The sequence below is a fragment of the Bacillus rossius genome, chromosome 8 (assembly GCF_032445375.1).
Source record: "Bacillus rossius redtenbacheri isolate Brsri chromosome 8, Brsri_v3, whole genome shotgun sequence".
Lineage (NCBI taxonomy): Eukaryota > Metazoa > Arthropoda > Insecta > Phasmatodea > Bacillidae > Bacillus > Bacillus rossius.
Genome location: NC_086336.1, coordinates 12,074,082 through 12,081,633, shown reverse-complemented (window position 1 = coordinate 12,081,633; position 7,552 = coordinate 12,074,082). Strand labels below are relative to the sequence as shown.

The following is a 7,552-nucleotide window of genomic DNA, read 5'->3' as shown; positions in this document are numbered from 1 at the left end:
AAGGTCTAGGTCAAATTTCAAGGTCAAGGTCAAATTTCAAGGTCAACATCAAAATTCAATGTCAACGAACAATTTCAATGTCAATGTCAAATTTCAATGTCAAGGTCAAAGTTTAAGGTCAAGGTCAAAGGTGTGGTGATCAGATAGTTATACTAACATGGTATCAGCACACGTTAGCCGACGATACAATGATGATGGCTTCCAGCATCGAAGACAAGATTGCGGACATGATGTCATACTAGATGATGTTATATATGCTTTGAAAAAAAAAGGTGGTGGGAGTCAGTCTGCCTGCATCCACCATTGAGGAAGGAGTCTGTCGCCATTTTTTTTGCCCTCACCGGTTTCGAACCACGGACGGGAGTCGATATAATCTATCATTATATTTATTGTCAATTTATTTAATGATTTTTAAAAATTTTCCCGATTTTCTAAAATAAAAATTACGGATTTTCAAGATGGCGACCATAAAGATAATTGCAACAGTTTCATCTTAATACAAGATGGTGGTTCTGTCTCGAACAGGTGGTGCTATTATTACTTTAACTTATACCTTATTTAATTCTCAGTCTGGTAAATGTCTCGATGGCCGAGCGGTTAAAGGCGTATGTTTTCCAACCTAGAGATCAGAGCTGCGATGGTTCGAATCACAGCGTTTCCAATATATTTTTCATAAAAAATTAAATTTAATATGTCGATAAGGACCATAATAGCTCTGTTAGGTAATGGAACATCGACCTTACGTGATGAGACAGAGCGATGCTGGCGCTCTCTAGGAACAAACGACAGAAACAAAGTCGACGGTATCCAATATGGCGGCCTGCAGCGGAACCGAAAAAAACATGAGCGCCGCTGGCGCTATCTAGGAACAAATAACAGAAACAAAGTCGACGGTATCCAAGATGGCGGTCTCGAGTGGAACAGAAAAAAGCCAAGAGCGATGCTGGCGCTATCTAGGAACAAACAGCTGAAACAGAGTCGACGGTATCCAAGATGGCGGCCTCCAGTGGAACATAAAAAAATTAATATGGCGACAGACACGAAAATTTCGTCATAATGAGTGGGGCGTTCGATTTAAAGATGGCGGATCCAAGATGGCCGACGTGATCTACTTGTCACGATACTTTGTGTCCCGTTACGTTGTGTCCCGTTACGCTGTGTCCTGTTACGCTCATCCAAGATGGCCGGCGTGACGCCAGAGTTGGACGTGACGTCAGAGATGTGGCTCGGCTCCCGGCTCCACAGCCAGAAGCCAGGGCCCGGACGCCCATTCATATACTACTGCCATTGCCTTATTCGACTGGGTCACTCAGGATTTATTTCCTTCCGCACTGAATTTTTTTTTATTGGTGTTTTAAAACTCGACGTGTTACCTGAATGAAACTTACCCCAATCACGAAACACAGACAATTCTATAGGGTTCTTTTTATTTTATTTTTTTTAACTTTCATCTAGACACAGAATTTTTTTCGCGAAAAATGCATACCCCTAGCAATGGTTTCATTAGGTACATTACTGTTCAAGCTTCAAGGTCACCACCAACGATAGTTCGCGTCCCCTTGACGATGAGGTATGATGAAAGTTATATCTGTATATATTTTTTTTAAGTCTCGGGTCAAAGTCGTGCGCCCTTGCGGAGATAGAGGGTTTGCACGAGCAGGGAAGGGGGGGGGAGACGGGGACCGGTGCTCTCTGCGCATGCGCGCCGGACGCGGGACGGGAGCGCGGCGCGTATATAAAGAGGCGCGTCGGCGCGTCGAGACGCCGTCGCTCTCCTGCCCCTGTCTCTGTCTCTGTCTCTGTCTCGACCGCGCCGAGCCAGGACCGCCGCACGCCGCTCTTCGTCCGCGCGCGACCCCCGCCAGCCGCCGACCAGCGCGACTCGCCTGTTGCCCGACCGACTACCGCCGCCGCAGACAAGGTAGGTCCCCGTCACAGCTTTCTACCTGGGGCGGCGAGGCCTGCTGCAGTGGGGGTCCTCCTAGCATTCAATTTTTAGCTTTTTTAAAGCTTTTTCAGTCTATTATCAACACAATACACAAAATAATGGCTAAAACACTACCATACTAGACTTGATTAGTAGAGACCGGAAAAAATACGCGTATTCATTTCGTGATAGGCTGAAATTCAAACTTGTGTATATTTCTGCTGGTTTTCTGCTATTGGCTCACAGTTTAACTGGAAATCTCTGGGCCAATGAGTGACTATCGACGAAAGAAGCGTCGGATCACTAGCTACCCAGTGGAGACGCCTCACAATTTAGTACCCAATGAACACGCGTGTTTACTTAAGAAATGCAGAGAATAATGGAGGCTATCCTAGAGGTCGTTGAATCCGCGAATTTTTCCGGTCCCTATTGTTTAGTAGAGACCTGCAAAATTCTCGTGTTCAATGACCTCCAGGATAGACTCTACTACACTCTACCCACTCGGGCAAATGCCACCTGTTCATTGGCTGCTGACTTGTGAGTCGTCTCGACTGAGTGTCTGTGATTCGACACTTCTATGAGTGAGGGTCTCTAATTGGCCCTCATTACTCCAGATTAACAGTGAACCAGTGGTAGAAGCAGCGCTAAGGTATAATTATTTGAATTTTAGCATATCACGAAATGAATCCGCGAATTTTGCAGGTCTCTATTGATTAGTAATTAATACAGACCTGAAAAATTCGCGCATTCATTTCACGATAGGCTAGAATCCAAAAAAGGTTGTAAGTTTCCTGCTTCGGTGATAGGGCCACAGTATATCTGAAGGAATTTGGGCCAATGAAAAAAAATGTAAACAAAAGAAGTAGCAAATAACGAGCATCCCAGTTAACAGGTGCTGCGGGTCAGTAACCAATGAGCAGATGCAATTCGCCCGAGCGCATAGAGGATCATGGAGTCCATCCTACAGGTCACTGAAATCGCGAATTTTTCCGGTCTCTAGTAATTATTCAATAAAAGCAACGCCCTGTCAATTTATTATCGATATTTTTACGTCAAAATGTGGGGGCTAAATACCGGGTTGGACGATTCTTTGGGGGAAACTGCCACCCCTTGCTACCCCCGAATCACACCTTTGTCCTCTTATCACCCGTGCTTTCGTGCGCCTGCTCAGTGACTACAGCCCGTGCCACGTAACTTGCCTCAAGTTTGACAGTTCTCGAAAGTAGACACATCGGTGCCCGTGTGTTTTTTATTTTTTTTTTATTTTCCTGTCACGTGCGGAGCATCGCATTATGTTCGAACACGAACAATGTCAACCACGTGAACTTGTTTGCAAACACACTGTTTACAGAACAACCGTGGCAGAAGAAGTCGTAGACCATTGGTGCCACTATTGAGAACGGTCCAATTAAGTGGCACAATATTAAAGAAATTTAAGCACCTATTTTCATCAAATACTTCCCACGTGTTTGGCTGTTAAAAGTACTACTGTATTATTATATCTCACAAATACTGAGAATAAATGGATTACAGAACATAAATTCATACGATTTAAATAAACGCTACTTGCTATTTGTTGATACAAACCTTACTTAACTCAGCTAAATAATATTTACCATAATTTAATGTCTAAATTATTAAACGTTTTAAATTTTTTTGACATCAATAATTTAATTTCGGAATAATTCATGAATTTACCAGCCGTGAGACTTTCAAACTTTCGAAACCAAAGTTTTTAAATCTTATTGTTGCAATTATTTTACTTAACAATATTACTACAAATGAAAATAACAGTAAAGTTACTTTTTTTCATACACATAAATATATTTTTATATATTATTTATATACACCTTCAAAAAGTTAAAATTTTAATCTCGCCAAGTACTGGAAATAATAATAAACAACGCTTCAATAATTAAACCTGATTTTAATGTTATTTAAAAAAATTGTAAAGAATAAATAGCATTTTTCTTCTCATAACCTGTACGAAAATATTTCAAAACCTTTTTTTAATGAAGTCATTTGTCCACCCAATCAGTAATCGTTGGTTGTAACAAAATTATTTCTGACCACATTATAAGATAATATTTATAAGGTATAAAGACAATTTGAATATATTTTAAAGCTTCCGTATATAGAAAGTTATGAGTTTTCTGTCCTTCAACCCCTGTTTTCTCCCCTTGCAGTAATGGCTTATCGTGTAAAAAAAATAATGTGCCACAGTCATTTATTACATAAGAATTTTGAGCAGTTTTCTTGGTGTTCTAACAAACGGATAAATTTCTCCAACTCTGCACGTTCCATAGGGACACAGCCTCGTTAGAATGACTTCGTACCTGTCTGCTAAATATTTGGTTGATATTTTTAAAAAAATTAGGAAATTTAAAAATTTTTTAAAGATTTCTTAGTAAAACCTTGCTACGAATTTTTTTTAATGTCTATCTTCTTTTTTTTTTGTAATAAAGTAGTGTTTTTTTTTCACTCGAATTATAGCCTATATTTATATTTATTACCATAAGATTTCTTAAATAACCGCTTGAGGTCCATTACTACAGGCAGTAGCCTTTGACCTTTCCTGTTACGGCATGAAATAATCCTGTTAAGGTGACGGGGGTCTCTAAGACCACGATGCACTCCGAACGAATAGAGAACAGACTCATGTTCATAAGTAAATTATGCTCGCGGGGGAAGAGGGCAGGAGAGGGGGTAGGAAATGTGGATCGAACTATCGACCCTCGCGACGTGAGTGTATGATGCTTCAGCAATCACGCTCGATGATAGCTCCTTTTCCTCAACAGGTTTTCTTGTACTTTTGCGCTTATCCAAACATCTTTGAATTCCCAACAACATGGAGTCTCACTGCGTGTTGCTACGAATGAATGAACTTATCAATTTTATGGTTCAACCCGAGTTCAGTCCATGTACAGTTCAGTTAATGGACCTAAAGCGGTCTTTCTTAAAGATAAAGTATTTAAAAATGAAGATATAATTCGCGTGAAAATAAGACTACTTTAATAAAAAAATTTAAGTTCTTAAAATAAAATCGTAACAACATTTCGCTAATTAATCTCAAACAGGTTTTATATTGCCAATTTTTTTAAAAGATCAGTACACTCTTTATCTGACAGGTACACGATTATCCTAAGGGGCCCACCTGAGTCATTATGGAACGCTCAAAGCTTGAGAAGTGTATCCATTAGTTAGAAAACTAAGAAAACATCTCCACAATCTCACGTAGGCTTTCGTGCCCAGTGTTTGTCACTCACAACTTCGTGGCTTCTGGGTTGAAGTGCCCAAACATTCGCCAAGTCTTGCTGCCACCAGCATCAAAAGCGAGTTACAAATTTTTACTCACCCTTGAAGATGGCTGCAGAAACTCTTGCCGAAACGTTGGACGTATGATTTTCATGGACGTGGCCTCAACCAAAAAGCCACTTACACTTGATTGATTGGAAGCTAACTGAAAATGATAATCACTATTTGAATGGAGTTACTTTTGAATTTTAGACGTTTATAAATCGCTTTTTTTTTTATATAAAATCATTAATTTCATGCAAATTATTACGTTGAATTTTTTTAACTAAGGTTTAACATCCCTTGGTAATAAACACATGCATAATACGACGAGACCTTTAAAATATTTGTGTGCTCCGAAAAACTTGGTTACCGACTCAGTGCTAAAACATTCCATGTTTGTCGGGATTTTGGAGTCAAACCCACAAACCTCGTTTCAAATCCTCTAACCCAGGACTCCATTGCATCGAGAGCCGACTCGCGCTGAACTGCACTAAAGAGCTCAACTATTTTAAGTCCAAGATCATTATATGCAAGCTAAGGAGATTTCTTTATTTAGGTAATTTTTTTTCTGCTCACTTATAATTTGACTTACCTACATGAATGCTCGAAACTGGAACGTCGTGGCCGTAGGAGTGTTTGAGAGAGCTCAGCAACGAATATTGTCAATAATAATCGATCTTTACTCTAATAAAGATTAGGAACTGTGCTAAAAAGCTCACATCCGCTTCTTTCAGTCTCTCTCTCTCTCTCTTCCCCTCCTCCGCCCATCCACTAACCTCCTCCCCCCTTCTGTTTCCCTTCTTTTCACTCATCAGCCTTCAGCCCCACAACGTTTGTTTTCTCCAGAAGAAAAAAAAAGGCTGGTTACGAAGAAACCCTTCCGAAAACATTATCATTGTGGAATATTCCGCCACATGTGGTTTACCCGCATCTGGCAGGGTCAGCACACATAGTTTTTTTTTTTTTTTTTTTCGCGGCAGAGACTGCTTCTCTCGGCGAAGGAAAAATTTGGGTAATGATGGTTGAGTAATAGAGTAATAATCCCGGGGAATCCTTTCCCCAGCGAATGGTCTGGTCTCTGTCCAATCATTGTTACTACACTTCACAAGGCTTTTCAACAGAGAATGCATCTTAAATATACTAAGTATTCTTCGTAGTTCCAGATAGTTTAAACTGTGTCTGTTCTGTTTAACGACTCTATGTCCTGTAGTAAACAAGATAGCACTAAAAAGGAAATAAAGAGTTTTTTTTTCTGTAGCTAAGGCATTTTTTTAATGGTTTTATTAATACTCCAAGATGATTCTTGCGAGTTAAAGCTCTAAATAAGTAAACTCAATATTAGTAAATTTACGAAGACTCCTGTACAATTTTTGATCAATAATCAAATTTAAATGAAGATTTTTAACTGTGTACTTACAAGTACACTAGAAATCAGCACTGGGAAACTCAATGTTATCAACACAGGCGAGCAATGTCAAACCACCAGTGGCATGGGGTGACAAACCAACATTTTATTATTATTTTTAATTAGTTAACCAATGCATGTTTTACTTCTGTTGGGAAATTTAAAACAATGGATGTTATTTTTTATAATAAATCTGTATAACGATAAAAATGGTTCTATTAAGAGAACATAACATTTATTTTATTACGATCATAAATTTGGTATTATAAATTTTAAAAAAACGATGTCACCACAGCACACATATTCTTCAATCTTTTGGACTGGCATAACAACCACGTCATGTTTATCGCGCACAAATCTTGAAGCTTTCCTGTATTGGATTCTACTGTATTTGGTATTACACTGCTAAAAGGAAGATAAGGTTCTAACGTCTTATCAACATCAAGACCATTAGAAAATAATGAAGGTTTAAAACATTGAGATGAAAGCAGTTGTTTACTTCGCGGCTCAAGGCAACGTCCACCACGTTTACCACTTGCGGAGAAAAAAATATTGGCTTTATCCCATCGAGAATCTTTAGTATGCGTTTTACCTCTGTGTGACACGAAGATATCTGACCAATCAACCAACGTGTTCCCTCACATTCCTGGTTGTCTTCTCAAGTAGCTGAGTCGGTCAGTAGTCATAACTAGGGACACCTGTATTTTGCTAATACATTTCGTGTCAAGGTGTTTCATAAAATACTGTAGCTTTTCTCCTGTGGTTATTGGCTGAGGTTGGTGAGAGGTGTCGTCCCGCTCTTGACGGGGCCAATGAGAATGTGGTCACCGTACTGCTGCACCCTCACAATTTGCCATGACTCTTAGAAAAAGCTACAGTGTTTTGTGAAATACCTTGGCATGAAATTAAATCGCGAAATACAT

At 39.5% G+C, this 7,552-nt stretch overlaps 1 protein-coding gene across 1 annotated transcript in view; it reads left to right on the top strand.

The window, feature by feature from the left end:
* Nucleotides 1-1,738: 1,738 nt before the first annotated feature.
* The window catches only part of LOC134535519 (calexcitin-1), a 251,399-nt gene continuing 245,585 nt past the window's right edge, over nucleotides 1,739-7,552 (top strand). The window contains exon 1 of the mRNA XM_063374662.1: nucleotides 1,739-1,921. The gene's annotated coding sequence lies outside the window, so the exon portion shown is untranslated. The remainder of the gene's footprint in view (nucleotides 1,922-7,552) is intronic.